The sequence below is a fragment of the Bos indicus x Bos taurus genome, chromosome 29 (genome assembly GCF_003369695.1).
Source record: "Bos indicus x Bos taurus breed Angus x Brahman F1 hybrid chromosome 29, Bos_hybrid_MaternalHap_v2.0, whole genome shotgun sequence".
Classification (NCBI taxonomy): domain Eukaryota; kingdom Metazoa; phylum Chordata; class Mammalia; order Artiodactyla; family Bovidae; genus Bos; species Bos indicus x Bos taurus.
The window spans coordinates 15,919,481-15,939,892 of record NC_040104.1 but is presented as its reverse complement, the minus strand read 5'-3'; the positions used below and the strand labels follow the sequence as shown (position 1 = coordinate 15,939,892).

Sequence of the window (20,412 nt, the reverse complement as noted above, 5' to 3'; positions counted from 1 at the left end):
CTCCGACAGGAGCTTAGCAATTTTGCAGTAGACAGCAAGGAGACAGATCAAACAAGCTGGAAATCCCTGCTCTGCTGCAGTGAAACATTTGGTAAAACGGTCACCCTTGCTAGCGTGGAAGGCAGACCCGGTGCCTACTGACTCTGTGCATCTTGGAAAAGTGCTTGGAAAGAGCCAGAATGCTAGCATATGTTGATTTTCTCTTGCTGTGTTTGGCAAAGTATTTCAAGAAAGAATGAGCTGGTTTGCAGACAAAAAAGAAGCAGAAAAAAATTTTAAAAAAGTACCAGAAACTTGGAGTTGCAGAGATTTGAAATTGCTTCTAGAGGAAGAACAATGAGAAATAAGTCTAAATCTTTGTGCCCCCCAAGGCCCATTAAGACTTCTCAATTAAACAAAGTGACACAGCCCTGCAGCTAAAAATGAGGTTAACCCCAGACTATCGTTCCAAACAGCCTCAAGTTACCTACCATTACCTTGATGGTAGGAGAGGGGAGAGAAGGGGTAGAAAAATGAATATCGGCATTATTTCAGGAAAGAGCTTTCAGCGTGAGTCTTGGCGCAGGATGCTGGCTGGAAATGGTGAGCAGTTCAGGTTATCTTTGTCAAAGCACTCACTCCGTCCTAACCAACACTCCGTCCCAAATAGTCACTTCCTTGTTACACACGCCTCCCCTCACAGCTTGCACTGGGACATATCCATGTCACATCACCATTGCTTCTTTGGCACAGAAGCCTTCATTTGGCCGTCGGCATCATGCTGACTGGGTTTCTTATATCCCTGCATATTCTACACTGAAGTCTTCTAGAGGAGACAGGCCAAGTACATGCAGCTCTTTCCATGGTGCGCCCAAGGTAGACAGGGCCATTGCAACATATGTCGTGTGCCTGGAGTTCCCCAGTGACCATTCCTTTTGGATGGAAGAGATGATCGAAGCTAGTATCTGGAAGACACACCCTTTAAATGGAGGGAGGTAGGAGGTCATGGGTCAAATGTTTCCCTTTGGGGATTTATCAAGTAAGGAAAACTAAAGTGACAAGATCTTCAGTTATATGGGTTTCTATTATCTAAAAATCACCAAAATTTCATCTCATCTTTGCCTGGCAAAGAAGCCCACCTCCAGGGAGAAAACATGGTACCATTTTTACTAAGAAAGTGCTGTACATAGCAAAAAGTGACCTAATATTAAACTACAAACCAAGGCAGCTTATAGATAATGGTGCCAACCGCAGCTGAGCAGTCGTGCTCCCTAGCTAATATTTTCAGGGGATGGGCCCCATGCACAGTGTTTCCACATATTTTTCTAAGATGTGGCTGACTGTGTTTGGTAAGTCACAGATTAGCTGGGGGTGTAGCCCTCCCCTGAGCGGACCCTGTGCTGAGCTCCTGTCAAGGGATGTTGAACAAAAGCTAAGACTGACTGTAACCTGGGGGAGCATTCATCTTCAGAGTGGTTTTTCCAATGCCCATGAAAACAAGCTCCTCCATGTGAGATGTGCATGGCTGAGCCCTAGGAATCTGTGCAGGGAAGGGAGATAAAAGGGAAGGGAACATACATATCCTTTTCTCATGAGACACTATGGGATTTATCCCAGCAGGTTTGGTATCTGAGTCTGCCCAAAAAGCCACGGGCATCTTAGGAAGGAAGGAGCCCACAGCAGCACTCAGATCATTAATGAGATGCTTCTCCTGAATGCTGAGGTCAAATTTTTTCACCTGAAGTTTAATACATTCCTGGAAACCACAAGGAGAACAGCTCTGAGGAATGTCCCTTAATGGCAAGTAATAGGGGAAAAAAAAAACACGCCACAATTCTTGGCAGCCACATAGTTACCTAAATCAGAGATGGAAAATTGTATCTGGAGCCAAAAATATGACCTCTTCATTTACTCCCCATGCCAGAGACACAGCTGTGGCAAGCAGAGATTCTATTGGCCTGGCTGGGATGATTCAAATAGAGAAGACTGTTCTTTGCAGAAGGTGGGGAAACATACATCATTCTGCCATAAAGAAAGATGGTTAGGCAACTCTCAAAAATGACTTATCTAGCTCCTTAAGAAAGTGTGTTAGTTGCTCGGTTGTGTCTGAGTTTTGTGACTCCATAGACTGCCAGGCTCCTGTGTCCATGGGATTCTCCAGGCAAGAATACTGGAGTGGGTTGCCATTTCTTTTTCTAGGGGATCTTCGAAACCCAGGGATTAAACCTAGGTCTCCTGCATTGCAGGTGGGTTCTTTACTGTCTGAGCCACCATAAGAAAGTGTGTGCAGTTGTGTGAGAAGTCAAAGGCTAGCGTGAGTGCTAAGAATGGACATTCCCAAGGGGAGGAGGAAGAAATGAAGACCGCATATCCTTAGGATGTTGCTTGGAAGAAGAAATTGAGGTTGCAAGGGGCCAAAACCAGAGCCCGAGGGGTAGGAAGCTCAATAAAAGCTATTGAGATAAGGGAAGCTCTTGGAACAGATGGGCTTTCCCACTGACATTTATGAAGAATCCACCAAGCTTGGTGGAAGGTTTCAGAGCAATTTTGGAAAAGCGGAAGGAGGCAAAGTCAATGACACCAAGGCTATTGACTCTTTTGCTTAAAAATGGCAGGACAGAAAATGTCAGGCATCGGAGGTCCTTAACACTCTTGAATTCAGGCTTTAAAACACGTGTGGGGATTGCACGGGGAGGCCAGCAGTCCTGGCTGACAGAATGAAGCATGAGGGCCCAGACCTTATAATAAAGGAAGAGCACGCACTGCTTAGTCACCCGAAGTGAAGAGCGGAACACTCACGGCTGGGACATAATCAGGTTTCCCAGCACTCTTGGATAAAGACCTTTTCTTTGACAGGACGATGTGTGACTTTGGGATGCTAATATTATGAGTCTGAAGTCACACATTAGCCATGCGAGGATGAGGATCGTCAGACAGGAGAGACACAGCCAGGGGTCAAGGTCAAGGAGCCCTCCCAACTATTTGCTGCAGGTGTTAATCATGCATTTCTGGTCTTAAAAAAAAAAGAAAACAGTGATAGAGAAAATTCTGGGCAGTGACGTATGTGGGGCATCACTGACATGGGAAACACGGACGGGGGTAATTGTATTTCTTGACACAGGGAAGGTCAAGAGTATAACTGTGGAATGGCTGTATTGGGACTCAAGAGGGTGAGCATAGGCATCCCCTTTAGTCACACCAGCGCACCAGCTACTCTGCAAACATGCCTTGGAGGGTGTCACAGCCACAAACCTCTCTCCCTTTCGTCTATCTGCAAATCTCTACTCTTCCGTTAAGTCTCATCTGAAATAGCCCCTCCACTCTATAATATTCCACTCCTTACAGATAGAATGAACTGTTCCTCCCTCTCTGATGCCCTGGTGTTTGCTATAAATGTCTGTGTGAGTCTTCTTTTGTTGCAGGACTAATGACCATTACTAATGACCATAAATGTAAGCATTCACGGTTTTGAGGGATCAGGAGCCCTTATGAATTAGCTCCGTGGTCTGTGTAGGACCTCACAAGGCTGAAACGTGGGTGTCAGCCAGCTGTAATGTCACCTCCAGGTTCCAATGAGGAAAGACCATTCAGTCTTCCACGGGTGACTGGGAGAGTTACTGCCTACGTACTGAAAGGCTGAGTCCTGTTTCCTGCTGGCTGTCAGCCAGGGATCTAGAAACGCTGGCATCTTCATTCCCACCATGTCACCTATTTAAGCAATATTGCTCGGAGCACAAGCCTGGAAACCCTGATGCACAGCAGCAGGCTTGCAGAATCACAGGGAGGCCAAGCTGCCTTTGACTGCCAGCAGGACCAAGAGTAACACACTTTATAAAAACTTGACAGTCAGATGGAGGCAGCGTTTCGAGAATTTCCATGATGACTTGTACCAAGACACAACATATTTTTATTGCCAGGTTTGTTCTGTGAGTTTTACAGCTGGTGGTGTTCAGCATTTGCGGATTGTTCAGAGAGATGGGCACATGTTTAGAGGGCTTCAGCATTCCAGTCGCCATGGCTACAATGATTGTGAAATGGAGTATCAACCCAGATCTAAGCATCTACAAAAACCAGTGTGCCATGCACAGCAGCAGCAGAAAGAACAAAGAACAAAAATATTCTGGGCTTTGGCTCTGGGGACACAGAGACACGATTCCCTTAATGGTGGGCCTTTCTGACTCAGAGATGCGGCTACAGGCAGTGACATTCACCACCCCACCCAGGAAGTTGAAAGCAAAGTTGTGAAGGGCCAGTATCCCCAGTCCTTCCAGGGATCAAAGACAAAGCCCTGGAACAGAGACAGTGCAGAGGATACTTCAAGAAGCTCCGACTGGGGTTTCTGCCAACTCAGAAGCTGGGGATTTCTGCCTGCAGAAGCTATCATTTCCACCCACAGGCTATTGATTTAACTTAGCAGACTTATTTCTTATTAGGAAAATCTCATGACTTATGAAGCCAGGGCTCAGAAGTAATCCTAACCCTGGAGTCCTCAAAGTAAACACCTAATTCCAACCAGACTTGCCTGAGAACTCAGGCAAAGAAAGTCACCCTGTCTATGGAACCCCAAGACCTCTTGTTCTATCCTTTGGGACTTGGATATTTTTGCTGCTGATGAGAGAGTTCCCACTGTGCGGACCATGTCAGCTCTGTAAAGTGAGTCTGGGTCTGGAGTCATACCCACTCCTCCTCCCTTTGACCATAATGCCCTTTTGCACTTTCTGTGCAGATATATTCAGTCTCTCAGTGGTGTCCAACTCTTTGCAACCCCATGGACTGCAGCACTTCAGACTTGCCTGTCCCTCATCATCACCCAGAGTTTGCTCAAACTCATGTACAGATGGAGGACGGAAGAAAAATCTGAGCCTGCTCGTCTGGCCACCCGAGCTCCCCTTTCAGGGGAGGAGCAATCCAGGTGATTGGGGATGTGAATCATGCTGCCTGGCGATCTGGGTAAAGGATTTAATGGAAACTAAATGAGCAAGGACTTCCCTGGTGGTCCAGTGGTTAAGACTTTGCCTTCCATTGCAGGGGTTGCGGGTTTGATCTCTGCCCAGAGAACTAAGATCCCACATGTCTCATGGTCAAAAAACCAAAACATAAAAAAATAGAAGCAATATTGTAACAAATTCAATAAAGACTTAAAAAATGGACCATGTTAAAAAAAAAATCTTAAAAAAAAAAAAAAAAAGAAAGAAGCAAACAGAAGAGTAACATGGACTCTCCGGACCTTGCCTCAGCCTCCTTTTTCCAAGAGGAAACTTGAGTTGGAGCCACACTTCTTCACGCCCTGCTCCCCTGCCCAGCTCCCTCTCACTCTTACCTGAGGAGAGGAGAGCCCTATCTGATTGGACTGTCTAGGAGAGGTCCTGAGTACCAGTGCTCTGGCTGGACAGGTGCCCCTGGATCCAGTGACCCTCTCACAGTCCGGGGAGCAATGCCGACCAGCAGGGGCCCTACGATGGCGTTACTAGTCTGTCTGGGGCTGCAGGGCATTTATCACCAGACTTAGTCTAGTTCTCAGGCAGTTCAGAATCCAAAGGGCAGAGATATGACTGATGCTCTCCTCTCCTGCCTCCTCTCGTGCACAAGTGAGAAGAGCACAGTGTTTGGGACCCAAGACCTTGCCTCGAGTCACTGGCTGTCACCGTGAGCTCTTCAAGCCAGTGCTCTGAATTTCTGTGCCTCATTTGTTAAAAAAAAAAAAGAGTTAATAAATTTGCTCCATAAGTGGGGTCATGCAGAGCTTCTCCAGACAGGACAGCATGCTCCACATGGCTACCATTAATGAACTTAACCTATTTTGACTTCCCATAAAAAATGAAACAGTAAATACTTTACAGATACCAGAAACTAGCTGCTGATGGACACTTATTTGTCTTCTTTGTTCTTTCATTTCTTTCTCTTTCCTTCCTTCTTGTGTCCTTTCTCCTCTTGTTTTTATGCTGGTTTCTCAGCTGGCATTTTCGTAGAGGTGTGAAGCTTGAAAAGGGTTTGAGTGCTTTTCTTCCTGATTGAAAGAATAGCTTCAGTAGAAGACATTTTGCCTTAAAAAAATTAAAAAGCCGAATCATTGGAGAATAAAATAATAACTGATAGAGTGGAAAAAAAGTGTAGGGGATCCAGATCTGAGTGTGAAAATTTGAATCGAGGAGAATCTCTGCGAGATAAGAACACCAGCTATAGGAAGAAGCCGCTACACTGAATTGCTGTGGCTCTGACAGACTCTCCTGGAGCCTGTGACATGTAACACTCACACGGAATGAGATTCGGTAGCTCGTGCCAATGGTTAACAACCTGTTCAGATATCAGGACCCTTTACCTCCCCTACTCAAGTTTCCTTTTATTTAAAGAAATCAGCAGCATTTAAATGAGGTTGTTATTAAATATAAACAGCAACTGCATACTTCTCTACTATAACCAAGACACGGAAACAACCCAAGTGCCCATCGACAGACAACTGGTTTATGAAGACATCCCATATTGAATACTACTCACTCGTAACAAAAGAAGAAATGTTACCATTTGCAGCCACATGGATGGACCTAGAGATTATCATAGTAAAGTGAACTAAGTCCAACAGAGAATGACAAATACCGTACGATACCACTTGTACGTGGAATCCAGAACACAAACAGACTCACAGACACAGAGAATAAGCTCATGGTTACCAAAGGGGGAAGGAGGGAGGGATAATGAGCAGATACCATTATGGGATTAATCATGCTAATTATGGGATTAGCAGATACAAACTACTACATAAAAAACAAACATGTATATACTGAATAGCACAGGAAACTACACTCAATAACTTTTAATAACCTATAATGCAAAATATGGAGAAGGCAATGGCACCCCAGTCCAGTACTCTTGCCTGGAGAATCCCATGGATGGAGGAGCCTGGTAGGCTGCAGTCCATGGGGTCTCTAAGAGTCAGACACGACTGAGCGACTTCACTTTCACTTTTCACTTTCATGCATTGGAGAAGGAAATGGCAACCCACTCCAGTGTTCTTGCCTGGAGAATCCCAGGGGCGGTGGAGCCTGGTGGGCTGCCGTCTACAGGGTCGCACAGAGTTGGACATGACTGAAGCGACTTAGCAGCAGCAGCAGCAAAGAAAAATAATCTGAAATATAGATGCATAAATATTATGTTTATGCTCAGTTTCTCAGCTGTGTCTGACTCTTTGCAACCCCATGGACTGTATGTAGCCCGCCAGGCTCCTCTGTCCCTGGGATTTCCTAGGCAAGAAGACTGGAAAGGGTTGCCATTTCCTTCTGCAGGAGATCTTCCCATCCCAGGGATCAAACCCATGTCTCCTGCATCTTCTGCTTTGGCAGGCAGATTTTTTACCTGCGAAGATATCAGGGAAACCCATATTTACACACTGGCTTCCCAGGTAAAGAATATATATATATATATAAACTGAATCACGTTGCTGTATGCCTGAAATTGACACAATATTGCAAACCAGCTGTACTCCAATGAAAAGTAATAATTTAAAAATATCTAGGTCATATCATTTATCCAGCCCACACTGCCCTGGAGTCTGGGCTCCACTGGTTGGGAAACAGGACTTACTGTCTACTGGTGCTATTAGGACCACACACGCTTTCCTTATTATAAATACCACTACTGCTAAGGATGTTCGGAAAAATCACTGAGCACCTTGCGTAGATCGCCTTGTGTAACTCTCATAGCCTTTGTGAGTGAGGTAAGACTTTGGAGAAGAAGGAACCGAGGTTCAAAATGTCATGTAGCTTGCCCTTGACCTGAGATTAGGAGCTCAACACACTGATTCTGGAGCTTGAATTATTAACCTTTATGTGACATTTATTTCCTTACCTATAGGTCTGGATGTAAAAGAAAACATACAGAGAGATGCCATAAACAATTAAGGGATTCCATCTCCGTCACATCAGTGAATAACAGAAAAATAAAACAATGACTTTTGAAGAAGATAAAGTTATGGTAACAAAGACATCGGGACAGATGGAGAGGAATATCCTCATGAAGGTGAAGTAAGAAGAAAAATGGGAATTAGGAAGGGGACAAGGAGGCCAGGTCTGAATATTTATGCTCCCTGTTATTCATGTGGCTGTGACTGAAATGTGATGGGTAGGAGCAAAAAGTGTCTGATTGAAAAGGAAAATAGTGGAAAGGAGAAAGAACGCATTACTATAAATAACGATACACATTTTTAAGATTACAGAGATATATAACCCAAGGAAGGAAAATGCTTCAATAAAATAATAACAGGCAGAATAACAGAGGTTGGTTGGAGTTTTTTGGTGGCGACTGTACAAACAAGAGATATTCTTGGCATAAGGTGGGGTCTGTGACGACCCCTGGGAATGCAGCTGGTCTGAACCCCAGAGATTCAATCAGATGTCAGTTTAGAACAGCAAACCTGATTCTCTTCACTTTTACAGAGCAAGGGGCACTCTCCCCTCAGCCTCTGACTCTGCTGCCTTCTCCCCAACACTCCTCCCCGGCTGACTGTGTGGACATCCCCAGCTCCCGGCTCCAACATACTTCCATCCATGTCTACGCTTTTGGAGCTGGGCGCTGTGGCACGTCTCGAGTGTTAATCAATACCGCACATGAAAATACAACCTCCTCTCTCCCCATTTCGCATGAACTGTCTAAAGCCCACGGACACCTATGGCCACACGCAGGCCAAGTGTCCTTCCTTCCGTAAGCGAATGTTCACCGAGGTCCAGATCCTGAGCCCTGTGCCAGGGTCAGACATTGAACAAACTGGACACAGTGCCTGGTCTCATGAAGTTATGTCCTGGTGGAAGACACCCTGCAGAACACAGACGATCAGAAAAATACAACCGATGGAAGGGCAGTACACTTTACACACGAAACAAGATGCTTACTAATGGATAGGATGTCGGGCTGAGAGTAGTTTGGATAAAGCTTTGGGGAGAAATTTCTTTTTATTAACTAACTTTTATTTCTGATGGCCCTCAGTCTTCGTCGCTGCGTGCAGGCTTTCTCTGGTTGCAGCGAGTGGGGGGCTGCTGTCTAGTTGTAGTACTTGGGCTTCTCATGACGTTGGCTTCTCCTTTCATGGGGCACAGGCTCTAGAGCGCAGGCTCAGCAGTTGTGGCGCATATGGAATCTTCCAGAACCAGTTGGCAGGTGGGTTCTTAACCACTGGACCACCAGGGAAGCCTTGAGAGAAATTTCTTAGAAGAGATTATATATAAGCTGAGACATAGAGGATGAGAAGGTACAAAGCATTCTAGGCATAGGAAACGGAGTGCAGTGACCTGAGAGAGACAGAGGTGGGGCTTGGCTGGCACAGCCTGGAAGTGTCCAGGGCCTGGCAAGCGATGGAGAGCGGGAGGAGGTGCCTTTGGAGAGGAAAGCAGGGGTCACATCACGAAGATGCTCAGATGTACCCTGACAAGGGGTTACGTTTTTAGAGCAACGGAAAGCCACTGGAGGGCTGAAAAGGAGCAACAGTGGCGTCTGATTTACACTTTAGGGTGCTTTATAGGCTCTTCTGCAGGGGAATGGACTGGAATAGGGCAAGAAGGGAAGGAGGCACGGGTGTTCAGAGGAGGAGGCGCTCATTTTGCTGCTTCTAGACGCAGATGCTACATGTGTGTGGTGTAGTGTATGAACACTTGCCATGAAGACAGGCACGGTGGGGCTCGGCCGGGCACCACCAACAAGCAGGGAGGACTCTGGTCAGCTGTTCACCTCCCTGTGTCTCAATTTCCTCAACGAGGTGATAGTAATCATACTTACCTTTTAGAGAGGTCATGATGGTTGACCGGATTATGTGGGTAAGGAAGCTGGTATGTGTTGATTGCTGGCAACTAACTAGCTCTTTAACTATTATGATTACTTTTAGGATCTGGGAGGGAGGGAGTTGAGCTGAGAAGGTTAGAACGAGGTAATTCATAGGAAGTAACAAATTCAAGCCCTGCTGTCCCTCCGACTCTCATCTGAGTGTAGGTCCAGAACAGTAGTGCCCACAGGCACCCACAGAAGCCCTCATCATCTGCAGTCATTATTGCGTTTCATCCTCACGAAAGTCTCACAGTCATGTAGATATGATGTCCACCAATGATGATCTAACTATGAGGAAACTGTGGTCCAAAGGAGTCAGGCAACCTTATTCAAGGTCACCTAGCTAGTGGTAGAGCCAGAATGCAATCCAGATCTGTCTCTTTCCAAAGCCCATGCTTCTCTCACTAGAACAGCTCCTCCAGGGCATACACCTGCACGCCAGACACATCTCAGGTTCGTAGGATCCTTCAGCACCGGCATGTCTCAGCACAGGGCATCCTAACTATGGAAGGTCCCCAGGTGACGAGGGGAAGAAAGAAATCTGCCCACTCCTAGCCCTATATAAAGGACAGAACAGATCCATCCCATCTGCTGTTCTATAATGCACAGCCTTGCCAGGTAAAGTCTGGAAATGAGGTTGCACCCACTGCTGAGAACCAAATGCTCTATAGCTAATTAACCACAGAGATTTGGGAAGGAACCAAAGACAGCATGAAGGAAAAGCAAATGGTAATCTTGCGGCTTATTACTGTTATTGCCATTAATATTAATATTAATACTATTATTTAGTTTTATTATTGCTCTGATACATCATTATTATTGCTGTCTCCTAGCATCTTCTGCATAAATCTATCACCAAATGTTTTAGGGGTTTAATATCCTTATAGTTATGTAATTAAACAAATAGAAATAATAGTTGCAGAATTGCAGAGTTACATAATTCTAGCTCTGTGGTAGAAACAATAAATAAAACTTACATGTCTCCATAGCAGTTACATTAACAACAATAGAAACACTGAAGGCTGAAGCTGAAGAATTATATAATGGTTACATAATTAAATAATAAATTATCCCAGAACTACAGGGACATGCACTATATAAAGCAGCTTGCAGAATGGAGGAGAAAAGGAAATTGTGAAGGGATCAAAAAAAAAAAAAAGATTTGCCTATAGATCCCAAGCAAGGCAACACGAGCCTAGGAAGAAGATACCTGGGGTGTGTAATATGTTCTTCTGGATTCAGACATCTGTATGGATTTTATCACCCCCAGAACACAAAGTAATTTGTTGAGGGCTATAAATTGCTCGAATAGTATAATCCCCTTAACTGAATAGCTTATTGCATGTGACATACATTTAATCTCTGTGTTTTGAAGTATCCCAAAATTTAGCTTTAGTCTTGGCCAAATATTCTATCACTACTTTTCAGCTACTTGCATTGAGTCAGTGATGTGCGTGCATACCAAGGGCGGAGAGCTTGCCAGAGGTTGAGAATGAGACTGTTTGAAAGTTATTTGAGATTATTGAAGCACTCAATCACCCTCTCACAATGTTTCTTTGGTTGCGCTATCACAATATTAACATACTCAAATATTTGGAAAGACTAAGATGCTTGATGTTAAATCAAATATCCGGATGACTGTCTGACTTGCTAATTTTTTTTATCCTAAAGCTTTGCAGTCAGGCTGCCTAGATTTTATAGAAAGGTGTGTTCATCGAGGTCTGGAAGGAGGGACACCCTCATACACCTGAAGTCATAAACTTGGGCACCTGCTCCAAAGACTGAGTTCAGCTGGGGAGGCCGGAGTGAGAGCAGCACATTTTGCAGTCTGAGCCCACCCAGCTCCCCGAGTGTCAGCAGATCGAGCCCTTTGTTGGAGGGGATGGCGCGGTGGGTGTCCCCGAATGCCAGCAGCGTGTGGTTGAATAAGCACATGGCATCGCTCAGCGGTGACAGTGGGGAGGCAGAAAGCTCCTGGCCAGAGCCAGCAGGGACAGAGCCATCACTGCCAGCCTCTCTGTAACGCACGTTTCAAGGAGGCTCTCACTTCTCCAGCAGACCTGTTCTGAGAGCAGCCAGGCCAGGCCATTATCATAATGGGGTCACCTGGGAGGCTGGGAATAGACAGGGGAGCAGTCTATTGGGGAGAAATAATTGACTCCTGTCTCGTTACTAGAGCAGCTTGACAGGCAAACCTAGTGACTGCAGAGGACAACCTCAGAGGGGGTCTGGGCCAAGGAGAGGCTGGGGGGCCAGGGCACCTGGCGGCCCAGGGGACTGTGGGCTGACTGCCCAATGTCAGCCCCACAAATTCAGGTTGTCATTGTCCAGCATGCAGCTCTGACTTGGCCCCGGCCGACAGGGAGGCCACGCTGCCCTTCTGCCTGTGTCTCTGAGCTACAATGATGAAGGACACGAGGAACTCAGACCCCTTAGCCTCATTTTGAACCTGTGCCCCAGTGTCTTAAATCCAGCGATTAAGATCGTTTTTTACCACCCCCCTCACCCCACCGAGAAAGGTGAAAGTAATGTCCTCCTCCAGGTCAGTAGGACATATTACTGTCATAACATCATCCTTGGGCTTCCTCACCCACTGCTATAAAACGGAGGCAAAGGATGTCCAGTGTCCAGCTACTATTGAGGGAGCTCCTGGAGGCACTGCAGTGCTGCTGCTGAAGGTCAAGGACTTTGAGGAAAACAAACCTGCCATATATGAAAGGAAAATAAAAATGGAGGTGGTGTGGCTAAGAGAGCTCTCTGGAACAGAGCGGAGGCCATTGAGAAAGTATGACTTATACACATCTCAGCCTGGGTGGACTCTGACATTCTGACCCCTTATTGTCCTGACAGAGGCATCCGGGACACCTGCCAGAAACACAGAGTGCTTACCGGGCCCAGCCCTAAAGCATCTCATGAGTCCTGAAGGACTGAGTTTTGTCCATCACAATTCTCTCTGGGCAACTTTAACAGCCTCTGCCTGACACTTTCTCTTCCCCAGTATACTCTTTTGGTTTTACCCAAATCTGCATCTCCTGAACCACGATTCGTAAGATCCCAAGTCAAGCTCATCACTCTTTGCAGCCTCAATGTTGACAATGGTTAGATATGGATTAGCGATGGCAACCCACTCCAATACTCTTGCCTGCAAAATCCCATGGACAGAGGAGCCTGGTAGGCTGCAGTCCATGGGGCCACGAAGAGTTGGACACGACTTAGCGACTTCACTTTCACTTTTCACTTTCATGCATTGGAGAAGGAAATAGCAACCCACTCCAGTGTTCTTGCCTGGAGAATCCCAGGGACGGTGGAGCCTCATGGGCTGCCATCTATGGGGTTGCACAGCGTCGGACATGACTGAAGCGACTTAGCAGCAACAGCAGCGCCCACTACTCTAACAAAGGAAACTGGTGGGGCTTGAATGGCAGGAATGTGATTTCTCAAGTTCTGGAGGCTGGAGTGTGAGTTTAGGCTGCCGGCAGGGTCGGGGTCTGGTTGAGCCCTCTTCCTGGCTTGCTTGCAGCTGTCTTCTCACTGTGTCCTCACCTGGCTCTTCCTCCCTGATGTGGAGAGAGAGAGAAATCTCTCTCCTTCTGTTCCCCTACTGATAAGGGTGCTCATCTCATCAGGAGGGCTCCATCCTCTTAACTGTATCAAACCCTAATCACCTCCTTACAGCCCCATCTCAAAAACCACCACGCGGCAGGGGAGTAGGGCTTCAAACTATGGATTTGGGGAGATACAAACATTCAATCCATAGAACCCCCTGGTTTGAATTTCAGCTTCCTCTTCTTATTAGGTGTGGATCCCATAAGACCTCGATTTACAAAATACCAGTTACTTCCCCTGTATAATGTGACACATGGGTTTCCCAGGTGGCTCATTGGTGAAGAATCTACTTGCCAAGTAGGAGACACAGGTTCCATCCCTGGGTCAGAAAGATCCCCTGGAGGAGGAAATGGCAACCCACTCCAATATTCTTTCCTGGGAAATCCCATGGGCAGAGGAGCCTGGTGGGCTACAGGACATGGGGTCACAAAAGCCGTTTATGACTTAGGGACTAAACAACAACATAATGTGACTAACAGCACCTCGTACATTGGACTAGCCTGCAGAGACAACTTCTGACACACAAGAGGTGTTAAAACTGTCCATTTGGTCCCATCCTTCTTGCTTCTTTCAAGGAGTCTCTGATCCACGGCAGCCTCTCTTTTCATCAGCGGTTCCACGGTAATGCTACCCCCAGATGGAAACAGTCTCTTCTTTGTTGAGTCTCTCCATTCTGCTGAACTGGTCTGGGTTGTACCTTAAAACCCCAGAAAACAACAAGAGCAGTAGGAATCACTCCCTAGGAGCGAGACAACTCCTCCTCTCCCAGGGCCCCACTGAAAACGGAGTCACCATAACAGGACCTTTGGAGAGATACAGAGGTCACCAACAGAGCTCTGTTCTGTTACCGACACAGCCCGGTGTTCTCGGGCTATGACTTCTGGGGAACAGGGTTCCCCAGTCCACTCACCTTCCTGTACCCTCCTCACCCTGGGGCCCCTCCTGCCTCACTCGAGAGTCCCGGTGTCTGCAGCGTCAAGCCATGTCTCAGGGCCCCGTTTCCTCGAGTCTTCCCAGAGTAGAAATCCTGGCCCTTCCTTCCCAGCCCATCACCACTGCCTCTCATCAGAGTGATCTCCATCAGCTTCTCCCAACGTCAGTGCAGCAACACAGCCCTGTCATCTACACTTCCCGGGACTAACGTCTTTGTCCTGGGCATGGGAATCAGGACGGAACAGATGTTTTAAGAACTCCATAAATCCGTGAAGATAGAAAAACCACCCACCCAGCACTTTTTAACAATGCTCCATGCTGATGAACCAGCATATCAGAAATACCAAAATAAATATAAAATCCCACTGAAGCCTCAGAATAAATCTTAGGTTTTTTTCCCTCTTATAACATACACTAGATATCATTTTTAACATTCAGTGAAGACCTGCAACTGGGAACAGAAAGTCCATAAAAACGTGATTGCTTTCCTCTGAAGTGACCCAATGATCAACTGCACTGAGTGTGACTCACCCTCCAATTGCTCCTTGAAAAACCCATCTCCCTCTCCCCATACCTTCTACCTCTCCCCCACACCCCATGTTGTCATGCAGCCTCTCATAACTCCTTGCTGAATTCCAATGTGGTTTTCTAATTAGCCTAATTAATTTTCTGCCCAACTTAATAAGACTGTCTCTGGTTTAGAAATAATTGGACTTCCCAAATACCATTTTCCCTCCCTCTGCTTCTCAGTGGTGAGTTGTGATCCAGCCTCCTTTAATAATTCAAAATTAGCTTCTGTTTTTCAGATGATGGGTTCATGTTCAGAGAGTTATTTAGTTTTTTCATTAACACTCTGACATCACCCTCTCCCTCCTATGAAGAATACCTTAAAAAACACGAAACATAAAATGAAACTTGGATTCCTTCCTGGAGAGGGAAATCCATTTGGGATCAAAGTTACAATGGATTCTTCCTTCCGAGCTTATCAATTTCAAGAAGGTAAATGAGTGACCTGGGTAAAGTATATGCTTCCCTGGACATTTTGGTAGCAGCTATGAAAATAAGCCCTGATAAGCACAAATATTAACATCATGAGAAAGGTCTTAAACACTTTCAGGCAACTAGCCTCCTATGGAAAAACGGCCTTCTTTCTAATCGCTTGCAAATTTGCCTTATATAGTTATGAATTTGTTACTATATGCAAACAGAACTGTTGTTATAAACTCATTCTGCAAACAAATGAGTTAGAAATAAAAAGAGAAAGAGATAAGAGCTAGGAGAAGAGAGTGATCAAAGACCAGTTGTTAAGCCAATGAAAATGTCCATGTTCCAATTCTGACTTGAGTAAGATCTGCCGGGCTGCATAAATTGAATACCATCTTCTATTTGCTCTCGGGTTCCAGAATGCCAGGCAAGCTTAGCCTCTCCAGCATGGGTTTTGCAGCCCCAGGAATACGTCACTTGAAATCATGAACATGGAGCTATTTTCTCATTCTCTAAAAAGCCTGAAGCATTTTGTAGTGGGCTTATAAATATGGCAATGAACAGTGCTGGGGAAAAGAGCATAGTAAGATGGTGTGCTTTCAAGCTTTCCCTTGCTCAGCTCTGAACCTGCTCATTATGGCTGCCATGTCCTCTGTGGAATCACAGAGGTGTGAAGGTTTTCAAAGAATCTGTTCCAAACAATAGCTACAGAGGTGCAGCCCGGTGCTTCTCTTTGGATTATACTAAACCAAACTTTTCAGAGATAAAAACGCCTGGAGTGCTTAAGGCTGCCTCCTCATGTCAGTGGAGGTGGGTGTTCTGCTCATGTTCCTGCAGTCACTGCTTCTGTTAGGACCCATCTAGGTAGATAAATGTTTTAAGACTATATCATTCAAACAGCTCTGAGTGTGCCAAACTGGTAAGTTTGGGGATAATAATCTTCTATTAAAAAAAAAAATCTCTCTGTCTTTGTCTGTCTCTCTCCCTCCTTCCTCAAGGCTTTCTGAGGATGTTGCTTCAAAGAAAGTATTTTGTAGAAAATGTGAAGTATGACTCAGTTTTTTTTTTTTCAAATGTAAATAGCATTCAATTTCCCACCAATGTCCAGAACGAAACATTTGTGTATTAATGTGGCCACATCATCAGAGTTTGCTACAAGGAAGTAGAGGATGAGATGGTTGGATGGCATCACCAACTCAATGGACGGGAATTTGAGCAAATTCTGGGAGACAGTGGAGGACAGAGGAACCTGGTTTGCTGTAGTCCACGGGGTCACAAACAGTCAAACACGACTTAGCCACAGAACAACAAGAGCGACAAAGTAGTGGGGGGAAAAATAGAAGTTGGATTTGGGATCAAAGATGAAAGTTTAAAAACGGTACCATTTGTAGCTACACATTTAAATGAACCACCAACTAGAACAATGTGAAGCTATATAAAGTAGTCTGTAGTGGACTTAATTACCATCTTGGACTTTTCTGCTTGTTGCTTAAGTCAGGGCACTTGCTCTCAGCAGAAAACTGCAATATCCACTGATCACTGAGAGCTCTTTGAAACATGACCCATTTAATCCCATAGACTATTCAATGAAGGTCTGTATAAAATTTGAAGCTAGCAGAATAATACTAAACCTTAAGTCCTTAATCCAGATTTTATCCACAGAATACATTTTTCATAACTGTGTTTTTAAAAATGTTCTCTGCCTTTTATTTTGAGGTGGGTTTATTTCCTCCTGTGTGGGTTAGTTACCCAGTTGTGTCTGACTCTTTGTGACTCCATGGATTGGAGCCCACCAGGCTCCTCTGTTTATGGAATCCTCCAGGCAAGAACACTAGAGTGGTTAGCTGTTCCCTTCTCCAGGGGATCTTTCCAACCCAGAGATTAAACCCTGGTCTCCTGTGTTGCAGGCAGATTCTTTACCATCTGAGCCACCAGGGAACCCTCTTATTTCAACTGGGTGCAATCTTTGTTCTGTTGCCTCTGTCTTGGTTAAGTTTCTCTGTGAGAGAATTAAACTTCCCTGAATCCTGATTTTGCATGAATACCTTAGGGATAACTTCCTTTTAAGAAAACAAAACATCAAGGATAACAACACTAGCCAACCGAAGATTTAACTTTAAGTCACACAGTGCAATCTGGAAGAACTTTAAGTCCTGGCATGACTGTCATGTCCCCTGAGTTAATGGGAGTGTCTTCAGTCATACGGCACTGTCTGTAGAACTAATTGGTCCACCCCTGCGGATGGATGCCAGAAGAGCAGGAAGAGAGTCAGTTCCCAAATCATCTTCTGTCCAAATTTGCCTTGACTATGCAGCTGCATGGGGCTTCCCACGTGGCACTAGTGGTAAAGAACCCACCTGCCAATTCAGGAGACATAAGAGACATGTGTTTGATCCCTGGGCAGGCAAGATCCCCTGGAGGAGGGCATGGCAACCCCCTCCAGTATTCTTGTCCGGAGAATCCCCATGAAGAGTAGCCTGGTGGGATACAATCCACAGGGTCTCAAAGAGTTGGACACAGCTGAAGCGGCTAAGCACAGATGCACACACATTCAGCTGCACAGATTCTGCCTCACCCATCCATCCTGCTAAAGATGGCAGAAATATTCTGGGGGAAATGGCATGTCCAGGTGCATCCGTCAGGGGCCAGACAGGCAAAGGGCATGCATGGCAGTCCTCCAACAGAAGGAATTTCACATGAGAGCTAGCTATAAAGTTGTTGGAAAAGTGAAGGAGTAGATGATAAGGTAACCTAAAAATCAGCAGCCAGAGGAACTCTCTAGGAGGCCTAGGACTGAAGGGTCAAAGAGAGAAATGATGTTCCCAGTGCCAAGAGCTGCCCAGGACTATACTGGGCCAGGAGAAGTGGCCCAAGGTCAGCCCCACCCCCCCTACTGAAGGCAGAAGCCATCACTTTGGGTTCCCAGGTGGCACTGGATTTCCTGCTCCAAGCTGCCTAACCAGCCAAAATTTTATGGCTCGTAGAATTGCTGGATCCCCTTTCTAAACAGAGCCCCTAGTTCTGCTTCAGTGACCTCCCACGGCAATCAACTGCAGAGCAGATAAAGAAGCATTTCCTTTTAATGGCTGGGAACTCACTGGCCATAAATTTCCCCAAGTGCCCACAGGTCTATGCATTGCTGTCAGGGAAAGTCAGGGGAGTAAGCAGTTTTCACTACCCTCCTTGCACTTTTTTCTTCCTTTTCCTTCCTGAGGTAAAATGATCCCCTAATTGAGCAAACCTTTAACAGGAGGAGACCCCTCGAATTTCTCCAGAGTGGATCAAGACCCCTCTTTATTCCTCTTCAATCCTACACACCCTTCCTTTCCTTTCAGAAGCATCAGTGGACTGTGGAAATGACATTTCAGCCTGATTCTTAACACCACCGCTCTAATCCTCGCCTGTCCACGAACACCAGTGAGTGTGAGGGATGCTGATGCAGTAACCAAGATGCCCAGAGCCCCTTTCAGAATCAGGGTCATTGTCAGCGAAGAGCGCCTCCTTTCACCACAATGTTATGGTTTCTGGAAGTTGACACACTGCCCTCTACTGGCCAAACAGAGCAGCAGCGGGAAAAGAAGCAGTTCCCCAGACGAGGGATGACAAATACCTGGTCCTTTCCTGGCATTCCTAGAACGGAGCTGTGAGCTGGATGTTACTATCCTCACTTTGCAGAGATGTTTAACAACTTGGCCTAACTCTCAGAGTGATTTAGGAAGCAAAGTTGGGATTAGAATCAGATCTGAGTCACTACAAAATCCACATTATTTTCACCGTATAACATCGATTCCAATTTTCCTTGTGAAGAGCGTCATACAATGCAAAATATGCTGCAGAGAAAATCTTCCCACGTGTGCATTCAAGCCTTCTGGTGGTGACATGGTATGCTGGAAGAGTTGCAAGCTTTAGCAAATGAAAATACAGGACACTCAGTAACATGCGAATTTCAGACAAATGACGATTTTTGTTTTGTTTTTACTATAAGTGTGTCCCAAATACTACACAAGACATACTTCTTTTTTAAACAAGGCATACTTATTTTGCTAAAACTGTCATCTACCACAGACTGCAATCTGGGTGGTCATCCTGTATTTTTCGTGGCAACCCTAAATGTAGTCCATCTATATCTTGATGCCTAGAGCTTCCAGCTTCACTTTGCCGTGACAAACTGAAAATGTCATCAAGGAAAAAACAATCCATCTCTCCTCTGCTTCACCGCCGGTCTCCACTCCCAGGAGACTGGAACTTCTCCTCAGCCAAGAGGGAAACCTCTACATATGACCATTGAAGACTGACATTCCCTGATGTGCCCGGTGGAGATTTGTAAACCAACTTAATCAGGATGTCATAGATAAATGCATATATACATACATACCATGTATATATGATACTATATATATATATATATACACACACACACACACACACATATACACACAAGCAATAGAAAGTATTCATTTCGCTGTATGTCTCTATGAGTCTGATGAATGTATGTGTACAGCTATATAACCATCACCCAAGTCAAGATACAGACGGTTTTCATCACCCCAGAAGGTTACCTCATATCCTTTGCAGTTGATCCCCACTCCCCAGTCAGCCCCAGGAAACCACCAGCTCACTTTTTTCACTATAGGTTACTTTTGCTTTTCCTAGGAGTCCATAGAATGGACTTAAAGGACTGTAGCATCTGTGCTCTTCAGCGTCTGCCTTCTTTCGCTCAGCATAATGATTTGAGATCCAGCCCTATTGTTGCCTGTATCAATAGTTTATTCCAATTTATTGATAAGTCAATTCCATATACAGATTTACTGTCATTATGTATCCACTTGGGCTTCCCTGATAGCTCAGTTGGTAAAGAATCTGCCTGCAATGCAGGAGACCCTGGTTTGATTCCTGGCTTGGAAAGATCCCCTGGAGAAGGGATAGGCTACCCACTCCAGTATTCTGGCTTGGAGAATCCCATGGACTGTATAGTCCATGAGGTAGCAAAGAGTGAGCAACTTTCAGTTCACTTCTTGTATCCATTTACCCAGTGATGGACACAGATTGCTCCCAAATTTGGCTAATATAATTAAAGCTGTTGTTAGCAACTGGGCACAAGTC

General features: G+C 45.5%; 1 protein-coding gene across 3 annotated transcripts in view; it reads right to left on the bottom strand.

Moving 5' to 3' along the window:
* Nucleotides 1-20,412, bottom strand: part of NTM (neurotrimin) — a 964,242-nt gene that overhangs the window by 571,297 nt on the left and 372,533 nt on the right. The window lies entirely within an intron of this gene.